General features: G+C 35.3%; 1 protein-coding gene across 2 annotated transcripts in view; it reads right to left on the reverse strand.

Annotated features, from left to right (window-relative positions):
* Window positions 1–17,056, reverse strand: part of LOC131038307 (DEAD-box ATP-dependent RNA helicase 18) — an 85,336-nt gene that overhangs the window by 51,525 nt on the left and 16,755 nt on the right. The window lies entirely within an intron of this gene.

Consider the following 17,056-nt stretch of genomic DNA (forward strand, 5'->3'; position numbering starts at 1 on the left):
GATCGACACCCTGTCTGGAGATTTTCCCTTGCTTTTTATGCTTGGAGACACAAATTTTTTATTTCGAAGATAGGAACCTTGTTGCCATGACCTAAGCGACCCAATCCAAGGTCAACTTTCAAAAAAGCTGAAAAAAACAAATAAACAAAAAGCAAAAAAGCAGGCCAAAAAGCTGCTTCTCGGATTGGTCCCAAAGTGCCAAAAAAGCAAAAAATTAAAAAAAAGCAAATAAAGCAAAATCCCTAAAAAAATAGGAAGGTGTCAGAATTGACCCTAAGCAATTGTGAATTTCGTCCTTCGGGCCTTCTGAGTGCTTTGATGGTGTCAAGACACTGATCGGAGCATGATTTCTCTATTTGGCTCAGATGACTCTTGGACTATTGCAAAAAGACTAGCGATTAGCAGTTGCGATGCCAAGGAAAAACCATTTGCAATGGGGCGATGTGAAAAGGTCACAATAGGTCACAACTTCTAGTGGATCTAATTCCAATGGGACAACTTCCACTTGCTAAGTTTGAACTAGATGTAGAGCTGCATGCCATTGTGGTTATATACTAGTACTTGCAATACTAGGAGTTGCAAGGGATTCGCCAATAGGAAATTCAAACACATGCCATCATTTTCTTGTCCATACACCTAACCATTATTAACATTGTCTTTAATAAACGAAGGATTGTCCCCATTATACATATTACAAGGGGTAATCATACAAAAATCCATATTAGAATAGCATGGGTTTTGACCATACAAAAAATACAAGTAGTGACCTTGGAAAAAATCACTACCATTCTCATTTGAGGGATACTTGAGGATTAAAATAAAATCATGTTTACAAAAATAGAAGAGTATCAATTATTATCCTTGTATCTAATTTGACTTTTGATGAAACATATAATACATTTCTATTTTGCATGTGCTTTATTGTGATAAATCAATATTATGAACTATTGATTTAATGTGGTTATCTTGGTACTTATAGTTAAATTTCTCTTTCATGAACCTAACTATAATATGATCCCCTACAATATATGAGCATGTATATTAAGTTGATATATTATTGTAATACACATTATCTTTATTTTATGAATGTCTTGATCAATCTATTCATAAACAATATTTATATTATACACATGATATTATAATTGTATATGAATAGATTATGATAATAAATAAATTATATTATATTTAAGAAAAATATTGCTTAAAAGAGTACAAATATGTTATTATTTTGTAGGGACAAATTTAATTATTTAAATTTTATATGCGACTTATGACAACACTAATTATTAAGAGGTGGTTTTTTAAAACAATAGATTTCAACTTTAGAAGACCAATAGAATGTTAATTTTAGCACTTTTAGATTAATTTAAACTCAGAAAATCAGAATTTAATTACTAACTAAATTGATTAAATGAAGGGTTTGTAGTTTTCCAGATTTAAGCATAACAAAGAAGGGAACAAAATAAGAACAAGACACAGTTACCCTGGGAAAACCTCCTAGGAGGAAAAACCCAGCCAAAAAAAGATCCTCAGATCTGATTATGAATTATGTTCATATGAGGGTTACAACACTTATCTCAAGTACTTGAAGGTGTTTGTACTTAGGACTGATAATGTCTTCCACAAAACTGCACTTTCACAAGCATCAAGTAGTCACATCTGCACCTTTAACCCTTCCAACAGCAATCAGGTCCAAACCCTAGGTTGGTAATGTATGGAGTCTGCTCTTTTATGGACTGCAACTTCAGTTTGCTCTCCTCCAACATCAGTTCGCTCTTCACATGAATGAATTTCACACTTTTACTAGCAGAAGTAGATCGCTGACATAACTGAGGTATTTCGATATAATGGCAGCTATAATATTCCTCCTCTACTCGCAATGGCAGACATATATTTCGCATGGAATAAAATGAATAATCAATGTGTGTGATTGAGGTGGGAAGCATCTTTATTTATATGGTGCATTGTTCATATATGTCGGCTTATACTTAAGTCGGCTTTATCCTTTAATTTACATTGTTTACCTTCAATCCGAAATGCATTGATTATGGGGTTGGACCTTTGCATGTGGCGTGGAGTAGCGTGGGGGTTCTTAAGGATGTGTCGTGAAGTATAGGGCCCAGCCCTACACGCTAGAGGAGGGACCAAACCCTTAGGCGGATTCCAATGTTGCCTAAGGCAATTGGAATCCGCCATCCCTAATTACAAACAACATGGAACCCATCCATACATTCTTATTAATGGTGCATCTACTCAATGGAGCACAATCAAGTCTATTGCAAATATAAACTCACTCCAAAAAGATTCTTGAATGAAGATAATAATAGCAAGAATTTTCCAAATTCGTCTATACATAGTGGGCAGGCCCAATTTTATTTATTTATTTTCTATTGTGAATAACATACACTTATTTACCACCATAATTGCATTAATGGATTCACAATTTGTGCACACACAACACATATTCTGAGAGCACAAATCAGCCAAAATTCCACAGACACAACTGCAGCCTGGAAAAGCACAGCAATGAACTTTTATCTCTCATATTTTTATTAACACCTACTGGAGGGTTATTAATTGCCAAGCATGAGGCTGGGGCTAAATATATCATAGAAACACCAGACATCAATCTGATAAAAAACAAACCTTTAAAACATAGATGCCCCTCACCTATTTCTGCGATAAGAGGCAGTAGTTGGAGTAGCGTTCTGAATTGACGGCTGAGGATAATATCTGGATAGAGCTCCTTGAGTGGCTCTTGTAGAAAGATTGTTAAGAGATGAATCAAGAGAAGATTGGTGCTATAATTGCAAAATTTGGCTAACAAGGTAATAGTTTCTTGTAGAAATTGATGAATTGGGCCTACTGTATGCAGGATTATGAGGTTGGGTGTAGTACATGTGAGTATTGCTTAAGAGATTTGAACTGGAAATCACCGGTAAGGCTTGAACATAGAGAGGAATTGTAGCGATCCAAAATTTTAAAACATAGATGCCCCTCCCCTAATTCTGCACAAATTGCGTTTTGCTGTCAACGATGCCGATGAGAAAAATTGGCAGATTCTGGAGGAAAAATATTACAAATATCAACCATAGCGTAAATTTTTAAAAGATGAGATGAACAAGAACCAACTCCCTACCTACAAAGGTTGTTTCAATCTGTTCAAAATATATAAAATTTAGATCTAAAAATTTCGGGCTTTCAGAACTACTAGATTTGTATGCCCAAGACAATGAAAAGCGTCATCAGTGAATCATATCTCATGATAGTGCATTTACAAAAGATAACAATCTCATCTCCAGAAGTGAAAAGATTTGTCTAGCTGGATCTTTTTAGCGCATGAGAAACTCTTCCGATAAATGTGATACACTAGAATTTCCATCAGCTTAATGGATTCTTCAATGATCTGAAAATTGTTTAATAGAGAGATAAAACTGGTTTCAGGTAGACGGAAAGATGTTTCACAGCATGAGACAGGTTTACCATTCAATTGTAGACTGGCAAGTCCACTTAAAAAGCCTATCAGCTAATTAATTTGCAATATCAATAAAAACAAAAAATTAGTGATCAGAAATATATAGCAATTTGAACATGAATTTTTTAAATCGTGATAACTTTAAATGCATTCACAAAATTTAAATGTAATTTAAATTAATGAATTTAACAAAAATATAAATTTTTAACTTTAAAAAATAAATTATATATTCAAAATAAATTAGAAAAGCTGATTCAAATTGGTGTAAATCAATTAAATATTAATCAATCCACAAATTTAGCACATTAAATCAATTCAAACCAATAAAATTATGTAAAGTTGGCATGTTGAAAAAATTAGAAATTATTTACAAATATAAATGCTTGAAAAAAAGGGAAAAAAATGAACCAACTGTTGTGACCTTTTCACACATCGCCCCATTGCAAACGGGACCCCCTCTTTCCCGCTTTCCGCGTCTTGTTAGTTTGGGGTTTTGGTAGCAAACCGGCAATTTTGAAATGTGATCATGCCTAATTGCTATTAGGATTTTTGAGTTTGAATAGAATCAAGTGTGTAAAGTATTAGACGTATAGGTGATCCTAATTTTGTCTAAGTGTAGACCTTTCGAGCGTGAATGAGTTTTAAATGTCCAAGTTGGTGATATTTTGTGCCGAAGTATTAAAAGGTCCTTTAGGGGTTGTTTTCTCGCTCCTAGGAGGTTATTCGAGTTAAATTTGCACTTTATCCTGATGGTATTCATATTTTCTCGCTCAAGTTTTAATGAAATCGGCTAAGTCCTGATGCGTTTTAATGAAATTTGAAGTGTCGAGATGATTTTGAGTGGAAAAATCATCAAATTCCTGATGAAAATCCATGTTTTACTAGTCTAAAGGTCAAAATTCTTGATGGGAGGTGCTTTTCCCCCACATTTCTGATGACCCATGATTTTCCCCCACTCAGAATCCTGATGAGAGATGAATTTCCCTCAAATTTCCGATGGACCCTATTTTCCCCCATTCAAGTTCGTGATGGAGGGTGATTTTCCACCAGGAGGTTAAAATTTTGACCAATTATGGGGAATTATCCTGATGACCCACGTTTTTCCTCTAAATGCAAATGACTTTGACACGGATGAAATTTACTATCCTAATGAAGATTGATTTTCCACCGGGACAATTTGTAATCAAATTTAATGGATTTTTATGTGGATGGTTGTCTTGATGAATGGCAAATTTCCCCAAGTGCGAGTTTTGATGAAATTTTGACCTAGATAATTATCCAAATAGGGGTCAATTTTCCCCAAGGTGAATTTTTGAGTCCAGATGCAAATTGATTTTCCCCAAGGTGAATTTTTGAATCCAAATGCAAATCGATTTTCGCCCAAAGGTATTTATTGACAAATTTGACGATTTTTTATTGGGAATTTTATCCCAAAGGAGGTCGATTTTCCCCAAAGAGTAATTATGACATTTTGAATGAGTTTTCATTTGGACTTTTATCCAGACATGGGGCGATTTTCCCCAAGTGCCCAAATTTGGCTAAATTTTGAAAGATTTTAATGTGAATGGGCCCAAATTTAATTGTTTTTTGCATATGATGGTGATTATTTAATTATCAAAAACAATTATTAAATGATTTGCAACAATAATTAATGATTAAACGTTTTTCTAGTTGCAAATCGATTTTCCCAAGCAAGTATAAAGGCAAGTTTTTTAACCCACATTGCTTGTGTGGTGCATCAACGAGGTGAAAGCATGAATAAGTATGCTTGCCCAGCAATATAATATTATTATATTTGCTGATGTGATTGAGCAAAGGCAACTAAGTGGCTGATTGGAGAGTTTTTCCAGCTAAGCAATTTTGGTTAAGTGTCCATTGGACACCATTAAAGCTGGAGTTTGTGTTTTTGAAGGTTTTTTCTGCCCAATCAGACCTGGGTGGCATCATTGGAAGCCATTACAACAAGCTTGGAGGGTGATTTTCATGCCTTAGACGATTTTTTGCTAGGTGGCACCATTGCTAGAGTTAGGCGATTTTGTTTGGGGATGTTAAATCTTCCATATCTTGGCAATTTTTGGTGATGTTATTGAGTGCTAAGAGGCTGCCATTGTTTTCAGAACTTGCTGGGCGCCATTGCTGGGAGTGATTTCATTCTTTAGTTGGCTGGAAACTTTGTTTTCAGACCGGATTTTACATTTCCGGCAGGCACATACTTAGGCGATTTTGCCTAGAGATCATTTTGGAGCCATTGTAAGGTGGTTTGGAGGCATTTTCTGAGTACACCATTGCTGGTGTAAAGTCTGAAACCTCATTTTCAAATTGTTTTCAGACTTATCCTTCATTTCCAGCCACCTCTAAATTTGGAAAATTTCATTTGAATATCATTTTTTGAGCATTGGGTAGAATTTTCATTGCTGACCTAAGTCTGAAACCTCATTTCAGATTTGTCCTCAGACTTGGACATTTTTACCAGCCCATTATTTGCGCTCAGATTTTGAGAACTTTGACTTTGGAGGTAAATTTCATCAATCACGAGTGTTTATACATGGCTGCAACCTTGTTAGGTGACTGATTTTGAGTGTTGCAGGTTTTCTTCAACCTTTTGGCAGCCATTGTTGAGTTTAGAAGGGTGTCTTCAAACATTTTTTTAGTGAAAATCAGACTTTTCACACCTTTCCAAGGCATTTCTAGATTCTGGTATACTCTTTTGGGCTTTATTTCAATGATTTTCTGAGTATACAGTGTGTCTTCAGACTTAGTTTTTCATATCAGACCTTATCTAAGTCTGAAAATGAGGGTTTTTAAGAGTTCTATGAAGGTTTTGACCCTATTCATATCGGTTTACATTCTATTTTCAGAATTTGTTACGAATATGAATATAATTTCTGATTTCCACTTCTAAAATTTGTCTAAATCCTAGGAAATCAGAACTTATTTAATTCTGAAAATAGTTATCAGGATAATTTTTTCCGAAGTTATTGACTTCTAGCTTCGTACAGGTACCATGTCTAAATCCGGGATTGGAGTTCGGAAGGAACAGTTGAAGATGGTCCAAGGGGGATTTTATCCGGATTCCAAATTGTCATCCCGATGGAAAGATATCACAAATACAAACATGCACTTCTTGAACATGGAGCGGACGTGGCAGACGATGTTCGGAACAAAGAACCAGATTCCCTCTCCTACCTATGAGGAGTGGTATTTATCATGCCGCTGCATTTCCACAATCCATGCAATGCAGCGAGTTAGTTTTGGAATGCGCAAGACACTACGATCCTCTCTCTAGAATGATCCGGACTTCCAAAGAAGTAACCATTGCCTACCTAGCTGAAGATGCAATTGCTTAAGTGTTTGGAATTCCCCGTGGTGCAGACATGAAGGATAGAAAGGATAAATATGAAGCAAAGTACATGTTGAAGGTGGATGCATGCAAGACCGTAGCGAATAAGGAATGGATGATTGAGCCAAGGCCTCATCATTCCAAGGCACCTAAAACACTCATGTGCACAGATTTGAAAGAGGAATATAGCGATTTGGTATTCCTATTGAACCAAGTGATGGGGATGTCGTAGGGTGCCTTATTTGAAGGATGGATGTTTTATTTTATCCAAGATTGTACAAGAGGAACAATGAACAATTGGTCGAAAATCAGCAGCAACAATTTGGATTTTCAATTGAGAAATGTGGAAAGAACTAAGTCATTCGCCATGACTTCTTACCGTATCTATATACTTGCTAGATTTGTCACATACAAAGGATTGATATGCAAAGGTGAAGTCGGGAATGGATAAGGACAATATAGAAGTTATGAATGTTATCCACAACAGGACATGCATAGAGTTGAAGATTACAGGAGGGTGAATGATGCATTCACCATGTATATAACAAGGATGTTGTAGGGCAGAATCCACAAAAGGTTGTCCATGGAGGCAACCGAGTTGATTGAACAATATGGATTGTGGTACGTACAGTTTCCCACTTTCACATACCTAAGGATTCAAGGATTTAGATCCGAACCATACAAGCTTCCTAGGTATCCTATAGACAAAATGATCCTACTTGAGGTGGTGAGACAAATTCTGGAATTTCATTTCATCCAGAAGGAGAAACATAGAACGGGGATGACTTTTCCTATTTCCATAGGAAAAACTTTGGAAGTGTGCCAATCTGTTGCTGCAGCTAGTATAGTGATTGATGAGCTTGCATTCTATCGCCTTGGAACATATAAGAAAAGAGACAGTTTTGATCCGCATAAGAATGTTGAAAGGATCAAAGGAGACAGATTCATGCACAAGGTGGACATTGAAGATTACTGGGCTAACCTGATGGATGAACAAACAGTGAAGAGGAGAATGTGGTCCAAGATGTTCGTGGATTTTATGAGAAAATGTGAATTCTTTCTCATTACTGATTAGATATTGGATGATAGTGATCATGCTCATCCGCAATATGAAAATGAAATGAAGAAATCTATCCTATTAACCTAGTTGGTCAGAGCCAGAGATAACAGATTTGAATGTGCTTATGAGAGATGTCATGGATTTCTCCAGAGAATGGATAAACAAGCAGATGAACAAATTGATAGATATGGGTGTTGTCTTCACATATGAGAAGATGAAACAAGAGGAATCCTCTCTTGAGGATGATCAAAGAACAGTTAGTGATGTGAGGATTCGTGCAGATGAGGAGAGTCAAGCTCCTAAAGGTAGGAAGAGTGTACCTGGAGAATCTAAAACGAAGGGTAAGGAGACAGTTAGTCAAGAGAAAAATAAGAAGAAACAAAAACCTAGCGCTCCTTTGTCTCCCCTTAGTTTCTCATCAATTAAGGAAACTGGCATACCAGAACAAAACAGAGAATTTGAACAATGTTCCAACGCGGTGATTTTACCAAATAATACTCAAGAGTTGCATGCCACAGCTCAATTTGTGCCACCTAATGAAGATGATGAACAATCGGGATCCCCTACTGTCCTATTGGAAGTTAGCTTGGGTGATAATGTTTATGATTTGACCAAAGACAAGGAGGATGAAGATGAAGTTATCTCGGCACTGAAAGAACTTGATCAGGAGATGTGTATTGATGATGGAATGGAAATGTCCACCATTCCCGATTGGTTGATGAAGAGCATGGAGAAAAGTAGGAAGATGGTAGAGGCCTAGCCTATTGATGATATTGATGACTACTTAGCCAGGAGCAATCAGGAGAAAGAACCTAAGAAGGCTAAGATACTTTCAAATATAGCTAGAGATGAAACAGGAATAAGGATTGCATAGGTTGCTATCCCAATTGATGATGTGACTCGAGATGCGGCTACTCATATGGATTTCCAAATCACTTCAGTTGCCCTTGGATGGACTACAAAAGAGCAAGAGTTCTAGGAACTCGGTGATACTATTAGGGTTATCAATGCGAGATTAGACAGGGAGATCGAGAAGAAATAAATGTACAGAGAAGAGAATATCAAGTTAAGAGAGTATGTTGCAAGGATAAGGCGTGAGGATCCCACCTTTGTCTCCCGTATTGTAGTTGATCGTGGACTTAATTTTAATCATGAGGTAGCAAGAGATACACTTGCGGAGTTGGGAAAATGGATTGAAGATGTAAAGAGGCAAGCAGATGATTTCCTTACTCAATTTGTCCAGGCATTTGACAAGACAATGGCACTCATATTCAAGATACAGTATTTGGAGGGAGTTTGGGATGAATTTCAATCTACTCTGGAGAAAACTATTCAACGCCTTAGAGTTTTGAAGAGAATCCTAGTGTCCACATTGATTCAGGAGAGAGTTGTGCATGATAGTGACAAATATGATTTCCATGGTATTGTTCATTGACCATGCGAAAATCCACTTATGAACGTGTACAGAGGGATTGTGTAGAGATGGAAGGATCAATTCAGGAGATACAATCGAGGATCCTTACATTTATTGAAGAATTGTTGGGAGTAGATGTCAGTGTTGCCAGTGGTCTACACTTGGAAGAATTGAGAGATAAGATAAAGTTCATGTACTTCAGTCAATTGGATTCTTTGAAGAAGAGTCAGATAGATGATTTGGTTTCCTTGTTGATTCATGTCCATAATTCGCAAAAGCTTATGCCAAATTGGGAGAATACTTTGGATGCTTGTTCCAATGAGTTGGATGTGATTGATGTGCAGCAGGATACTTTGTCCAGCATTACCATGGAGGAGTTAGTTTCAGTATTGGTTAGATTCTTGGAATATGCAGTGAGAGAGAGGAATATAGGCCGGAGTCTTCTATAAGATTCCCTACTTGATGATTAGGCGCTACTCCATTGGGTCACATGTTGGTGGCTCCATTTTTTTATGTAAACCCTAATTAGGGCAACTTTAGGGCTATGTTGGCATGATCTTGGCCCTTGATTCTAAATGAATCTTGGCCATTCATTTCTTTTGAGGCTCTATATAAACCCCATTGCCTCTCATTTATAAGGGAGACATTTTTGAGAATTGACGGTTATATGCTACAAATTTGAATACAAGTCATTGTTGCATTGATGGTGATTTGTTTAAGTGTTGCATGCATTTGTGGTTCTCATTGCCTCCAAATTAGATTAGAATTTACTTTCAAGTATTTTTAGATTGAATAAAGAAAGTTGTTGAATTCATTTGTGTGGAATCCATTAAGTTCGTACCACTAGCCTCTTGCTGATTGTAAATGCGCCTTGCGTGGTCAACTGGGATTTTATGCTAACTTAACTTCAATTGTTATGTGTCCATTGTTATGCATTAATTTGAATGGTATCAATGTTTGATGGTAATGATTTGAACATCTTTGAAATATACCTTAGATGGTTGCCCTGAGCTTGTGTCAAATTGTTTGATTTGATGGTGAGGCCTTGCCCAGTAGGATTCCATTGAATCATTCACCCTTTTCTTGCATTCTAGGCTTTAGAATAGAATTCCTAAACGCTATTCCTTTTGTCCTTTTTTTAGAAATCTTTGTCAAATTAGATCAAGAGCTGAATTGCAAAATCTTAAGTCATCCACATACTTATTCCAATTCCACGTTTATGAAAGATTCCCAAATTGAACAATTATGTAAGTCCCCGAGTGAAAACAACATTATCACATTAAGCCATCAAGTTACCCACATGTCAAGAACTGACCGTAGAAACCTTGGAATCATCTTAGTTGATCAGATATTTAGCATCCGAGGTGATTTTGTTCAAGAGAGGGTAAAATACTTTGGTATAATATTTTGTGTTCATATGTGCATAAAACACACATCAACACAAACCTAATACAAATCCAAAATTATTGAAATTTCTTCTTCAAATCCCCCCCAAAAAACCTTCACAAATTGCTCTATAATGCTACTATGTTTGGTATGGAAGGCGAAATGGAGGTTATGAAGATCATAAATCGTGTTTTCCGAGTATCAAAAATGTGTTTTAACTATGTCCAGCATTTACATAGACAATGGTGAGATTTTGCATGGACTCACCAAGTTTCGATGAGAACTTACAAAAAAAACTGCCAAGTTTTCATCCAAGAATCGCAAGGGAGAATCAACAAATTTACTCGAGTACTCACGGCAAGAAAAAAGTTTGTAGACTATGATGCAGACATGAGTTCTCTATATTACCTAAGTATTTATTCTCTTAGGCCAAAAGCTATAAATATGATTGACTTTGATATTCCAACACCACCACCAAATTCAAACAAAGAAATGAAGTTGATGAAGGTACGACTCAAAGTAATCAAATTATTTAGAGCCTATATATACTTGTGGTGCTAACAAACCTTCCAAGGGACCATATACATGTTGTATATTTTGACACGACTTTTAAGTTCAATCGAAGTGGACTTCACAAGAAAATGATAAAAACTGAAAAAGGTCCTTATAGTAGGTTGGGAAGAAAGGTATTGAAATGGAAAAGGGAAATAAAAGTTGGGCACCAAAATAAAGAAAATAGAGAAAATTATGAAGGGAAAGAAATTGCAAAAATATATAAGTTTTACTGTATGGCAGCCCATGCTTTAGCCACCACTTCAACAGGTTTCCACTAAACAAATATTTCAGCAAGGTCCACTAAACATCCACCTAGGCAATTTCTCACTGTACATCTTAAGCAATTTCTCACCAGATGGTCTCTTTAACAAAATTTTAGCATATGGTCTCTTTGGTGGATTCCAACCATACAACATACTTGAAGAAAGAAAAAATTCGAAGAATCTTATTGCATAGGTGGAAATTGTAAAATTAAATTATAAAGTTCCTAATTTCTACACCACAATTCGACAAGTAATGACAACGAAAATCAAAATTAATAATACCAAAGTTCCTTCCTTTTCAATCATACAGCTATTCAAGGACATTGAGGAAATATGCAATGTCCCCTACTAGGTTTAGGCATGTTTTAACCATAATTAATCCATCTCAACAACTTATGACTTAAACTAAGGTGATTAGGAGACAAAACTATCTTAACATGAATTCAATCAATGACGACATAATCTTCTTTCTAATATTGATTTGATAATTCAATCTTATTTATAATCTCGGATTTACTTGTTCATTCAAGTTACCATCTCTCTCTCTCTCTCTCTCTCTCTCTCTCTCTCTCTCTCATATATATATATATATATATATATATATATATATATATTTTCAGATTGTATTATACTATATTTTTTACTGGCGAAAAGTCCTTATTAAAATATTATGGTAATTATAATCATTATATTATTTTCTATAATTATATTATTATTAAGTTCTGCATAAGACACATTATCATTCTTCCCCCCTTTCCATCTGCTCTTAATTCCCCCTTTATGTTTCCTTAATTAAATAGTACATCCAGATTTATTTTATATTCTTATGTCTCATATGAATTTAGAATTCATTGTTAAGAACTGCTGCTTCAGTTGTATTAATAATAATATTATCATTAGTTTTAAATTTTTAAATTGTATTCAGAATATTGATTGTATTAACAATGTTAAATTATATTAACATTATTAAATTGCATCGAATGATATTATTAGCAGCCCTTGAATGATATTATTAGCAGCCCTTATATTCATACCCGTAGAGTTCCCAGTCAACATGAATGCTGACCTCTTCTTCCTTCCGTATTTTCCTCTCCTTACAGTCCAATTCCCCTGCCCAAAAACATAAGTTGGTTGTATAATTTTGGCTATAAAGGCAGACAGATCTGACATGCTTCAGATCTGGTCTGCCACTGTATATTAACTATGACTGTCATACATATTGCAGTCTATATTGATATTCTGCATAAAACATTATCAGGCTTTGAAGCATACGTATTGACACATCCCTATGCATACCACCATGAACAAAGACGTTTCTGCCTGTCATTTGCTACACGTACCGTAGGGGTTGGCCTTACCTTTCTTTGTTTATCCTTCTTAAAGTATTTTCCCCCAAAATCAATGTCTGCTTGGATGGATTCGATTGCCATCTTATATTCCGCTTATTGAATAGTTGTGTTCCTTGGATGTTAAGAGACATCTCCCATCAACTTAAACAATTCGACTTATTACTCCAACCACACCCTTCCATAATTAATTATTATTATTCTTTAATTTATTTCTGATTTCATTTATATGATTAAAGAATATTATTAAATATTAATCAAATAATAATATTTAATAATTTCAAATAATCATTCGTTAATAATTATTATATTCATTAATAATAATAAATGTTTTATTATGCTATATATATAATGATCAAGGAGGGGACATGACAAAATAAATTATAATGTTTGTACAGCTTAAATAAAGGCGAAAAAATTTAACCATACAACCGATCGACCTGGAAACTAATGTAAAATTTCAATCTATTGCCTTCTTCTCCAGCATATGGTCATCTCTTGGATTTTACTCTATAGTACAATTTGCTAGAGGTATTTCCACTATGTTCCCTGCTAAAGGAAACTCCCTTGTGCAATCTAATGTACAATGTGCTCCTCACTCTCCTACCATACATGTTGCCTATTCTACTAATATATATGATCTAGTCATTTCTACCATTCCACTACTAAAGTACAACACATTAGCAATTTTTCAGCCATTATACAATCTTACCCTGCTGCTGTTATTCTACAATTTGGTACTTTACATGTATTACTAAAACAATAGCTAAATCTTTTGTTAAAGTTATCCAACCTTCTCTAGTATGCTCTTCCTCAAACTCTGAATTTGCAGAGACAAGGAATCATTCCTACAACTGGCGAGTCAGAAGGCACATTCATGGCATATCTGAGTATTGAACAAGGTTTTCCGAATGAGGATATATCTGCAAAGCCAAAACTATCATTCAAGTATAATAAGCAGCTTGTTGAAGCCTTTTTGAAATCAAATAATCATCCAAACTTGGCTACTTGTTTGTACAGTGCTATACCATATTTCATTTAGTTGTATGGCCACTAGCATGTACATTATTTGTACAATGCCTAATTTTCTAAATATGACGAAGATCAAGGTATACTTCATACATTTTCCTTTCTACTTCCCACTAAAGAAACCAATGCAAACTTAAACTTATCACTGTTAGAGACTAAACACTTCCAAGATCTTCATCCATATTTCATTGCAAGACATTTAATCATTGTATGAAATTCTCAAATTATGATCAGGATATCATGGCTCAACAAGGGAAGCATGAGCACAAAGGCACTTCTTCCTCTATAGTGCCAACCCAATTTTGGAAAACCTTACCTGATATTACTTGATCTATTGTTATTCTCTACTTGTTGACTGAGAATTCAACTTTCCTTTCAAGGTAATAACACATTTAGCATAAAATGCCTTTGTAATGTTTTGTTAATTCGTTTACATTCAACTATGTATTAGTTATTAACTTGTGGGTAGTTGTAAGAGTCAATTGTTAGTAGTTGTCGATGGTTGTGTTTTGCAGGGCAAACACTGGGTATTTTAAATAGACTTCAAACAGTCAAGGAAAGTAGTCTGCTCTTAAATGATCAGCTCTAGCCTAATTCTATGTAAGAACATCATATAAATGAAGATATTTTTCTGTCACTCTATCTGTCTTGCATTGTTATTTACATTCATTTACTATGTTACCGGGTTCTTCAAAAATCGGTCCCGTGCCCAATCTGAAATGCTCTAGGATATGGAGCGGCAAGGGAAGCGCCCGGGGAATGTGCCAACCACCCTGGTTCTCTATGGCTACATCATAGGTGGACCCACAGAGAACCCAAGGTGGCTGGGATGCTCCCAAGGCACTCCCAAAAGATCCCATGTGCTCACTTGGTCCTATTTATTGGTATTTTCATTTTGAGCAAGGACTGTTGTTTGATCAAAAATATGCTATGTTGACAATATTTATGGCTGCAATCTTTTGTATTGACTAGAATTCCTACTAATTTGACTTGAGAATCAACTGTTTTCACCAGAATTTTAAGGTAAGTTGACTAATTTGACTTGCTATTGACTGTTGTATTTGTCCTTCGATATTCTTTATCAAACTAAAGTAGCAATTGAGATGCCTATAACCAGGTTTCAATAGGAAATATCTCTGAAACGGAGCTTGTAGGTATAAAATGCCCCTCAATTGCCCCAAGAACAGCTAGACATCCACCATATTTGCTTAAAAAAACAAGAAAGGGACAAAAAAAACAGAATAAATAAATTCTGCTTGGACAGATTGGCTAATATTATAAAGGCAGGCTGCAATCCATGAACAACCATTTTAGTTACGATCATGTATGCTCTCAAAATGAAATGGGCTTATATTGCTTAGATATCTGAGGTATATCACTTAGGAAACCATCCAATCATTGGTCCTTGTCATCTTGCACTAAGAAAAGAGGTTTCTTTCTTTTGTCTTGTGTGATGAGGTTATAAAAACCCAATTCTATAATACTTGATAATTTGGGGAGTTTATAGAGAAGCTAATTCCTTCATCTAAATATATCAATATGCGATTTTGTTAGATTAGTATTGTTTTGACCACAGTTCACAGGCTCAGACTCGGAGAGTACTCGGCAAGCCCAAAATTTTCAACTCGGGAAATACTCCACAAAACTCGGCAACTTAGAAAGTACTAAAAATTAAAATCTCTTTAACTTTTTTTTTTGTAAAATTCAATTACAAATGTATTAAATTAAAATTGACATCTCGAAGGAGAAAATACATGGTTTTCTACAAAAAAAAAACATGTGAAAATTGCATTTTAACCAGCATTAACCTGCATTGACGTTTTTACCCATGTTTTTTTGAGTCTATAAAAACGTGAGAGTTAAACTTGTGAAAACTCACCCAGTGAAAAAAATAGAGAGTACTCGCAGAGTTTGCAAACTATGGTTTTGACAGATGTTTAAACATGTAGGATTAAAAAGGTCTCTGTCATAAATCCCCTCCCTCCCTCTAGTCTAATGTTATGATTTGTTTGAAAAGTTGTTACAATTTCCTATATAATAAATTTTAATATTTCCCTATTTATATTTTGAATGCTCAAAATTGCATGGAATGTTCACAAAGCTTTATCCAGAATCCTATATGAATCCTATTTTTACAGGCCCAACCATAGGACCACCATGGTTCAAGTACACCTCTAATGATCACAAAACAATATATATAATACAGCTACACCATACCCAAGAGAAGAAAAAAAAATGCCGTACCAGCATACCAAAACCCTGATCCCATACCTAACCCTGTACCACAACTGGCAACCTTAGTTCATTTATGCATGTACTAGTCTAATCAGATAAAGGAGTATCCAGATACATTTGAAATTACCTCTCAATTAGTGAATAACAAAGTTGTACTCTACAGAAAGTAATGTGTAGAACAAAGAGAAATGTTTTCCTTATTTGGATTTATAGTATATACAAATTCATTTGCAGATGCTGAATCAGCCCCTGATAATGAATCAGTGGCAAGACACAACAAAGGAGGAGATATTTTAAAGGGTAGGAATTGTTCTAAAGAGAGGAGTTGTTCTATGGAGAAGTTGTTAGATTCTAGAAGCAACCCAGCCTTGGTATACCAATATCATAGTCATTCAAGAACATTAAAAAAGCAATCAAATACAAGAAACAAAGAGCTTAAAATAGATATTCCTCCTGAGCTGAAGCTTAACCATCAAGGCAACTGAGCCTACAAAGATAAAAGATTGGCCCGAAGACACAGTGAACGTTCAGAAACTAGGCACCAAATTCAGCTTGGATGATGCTCTGAGGAACTCTTTAAAACGGGCCACCCATTGAAGTGTCATAATTTGCACTCCCTTGGCATATACGCAGTCAAAACACCTTAAACTGGACCTCAAATTTTCAATCTACTTGAAATAATGAATTTAATCATTACATTGAAGAGACAAACATCAAGGGGATATCTTGGAAATGTATCTGGATTCTGGAAGCATTTGCACTCCAACATAGAGAGGAAGGCATATGAATTAAAAAAGTTGTTACAGAAAGCAGGCTTCAAGTTGAAGGGTAGGCCTGTAATCAAAAATTGTGTGGGTACAAGTTGTCGTGATCTCCACCATTCTCAGTTTGTAGAAAAATTAAAACTTGGAGAGAAAATCATAAACAGTCCATCAATTCATATTCCAAATTCA

Source organism: Cryptomeria japonica, chromosome 6 (genome assembly GCF_030272615.1).
Source record: "Cryptomeria japonica chromosome 6, Sugi_1.0, whole genome shotgun sequence".
Taxonomy (NCBI): Eukaryota; Viridiplantae; Streptophyta; class Pinopsida; order Cupressales; family Cupressaceae; genus Cryptomeria; species Cryptomeria japonica.